This window comes from Empidonax traillii, unplaced genomic scaffold, assembly GCF_003031625.1.
Source record: "Empidonax traillii isolate 1590-97213 ecotype Southwest subspecies unplaced genomic scaffold, ASM303162v1 scaffold7279:size5155, whole genome shotgun sequence".
Lineage (NCBI taxonomy): Eukaryota > Metazoa > Chordata > Aves > Passeriformes > Tyrannidae > Empidonax > Empidonax traillii.
Genome location: NW_020962472.1, coordinates 4,191 through 5,155, shown reverse-complemented (window position 1 = coordinate 5,155; position 965 = coordinate 4,191). Strand labels below are relative to the sequence as shown.

Sequence of the window (965 nt, the reverse complement as noted above, 5' to 3'; positions counted from 1 at the left end):
CCCCAGGCCGAGGGTGACACTGTGACCCCATAAGTGACCCCGGGATGACACTGTGACCCTGTAGGTGACACTGTGACCCTGTAGGTGACACCATGACCCTGTGGGTGACACTGTGACCCTGTAGGTGACACTGTGACCCCATGGGTGACACCATGACCCCATAGGTGACACCACATCCCTGTGGGTGACACTGTGACCCCATGGGTGACACCACATCCCCATGGGTGACACTGTGACCCTGTAGGTGACACTGTGACCTCACAGGTGTCACTGTGACCCTGTGGGTGACACTGTGACCCCATGGGTGACACCATGTCCCTGTGGGTGACATGACATCCCTGCAGGTGACACTCTGACCCTGTAGGTGACACTGTGACCCCACGGGTGACACCGTGACCCCGTGGGTGACACCACATCCCTGTGGGTGACATCATGTCCCTTCAGGTGACACCCTGACCCTGTAGGTGACACTGAGACCCCACAGGTGACACTGTGGCTCTGTGGGTGACACTGTGACCCTGTAGGTGACACCGTGTCCCTTTAGATGACACTGTGACCCTGTGGGCGACACTGTGACCCCACGGGTGACCCTGTGACCCCACGGGTGACCCCACCGCCACGGAGGACACGCCCGGTCCCCGAGGGTGACACTGTGACCCCCCCCCTCCAACAACCTCCGGAGGACACCACTGTGTCCCCTCCCCCCCTTGGTGGCACCGCCGGGGGTGGGGGAGGGGTGGGAGGGGGTGGTGACACCGCGCCGGGTGTTGGGGACACTCCCGTGGGCTGGCACCATCCGCTGTCCCCGTGTGTCCCCTTCCCCCCACCCCAGAACCCCGGGGAGGGGGAGGGCGGCCGCCCCTCCCCCCAGCCCGCGCGCTGCTGACGAAGTTTTTAACGAATTCATTAATTGGGGAGACGAAACTGTGAGTGACGGTGACACCGCGGCCACCGCGGCGTGGGGA

General features: G+C 63.6%; 1 long non-coding RNA gene across 5 annotated transcripts; it reads left to right on the top strand.

Moving 5' to 3' along the window:
• Window positions 1-17: 17 nt before the first annotated feature.
• Window positions 18-714, top strand: LOC114073606. 5 transcript variants are annotated; one of them, XR_003574360.1, is made up of 3 exons: window positions 18-304; window positions 365-404; window positions 465-714. It is a non-coding gene; the product is annotated as an uncharacterized LOC114073606 (long non-coding RNA). The 5 variants fall into 5 exon arrangements; XR_003574356.1 differs by having other exon boundaries at window positions 445-714; XR_003574358.1 differs by having other exon boundaries at window positions 345-384; window positions 445-714.
• The last annotated feature ends 251 nt before the right edge of the window (window positions 715-965 follow it).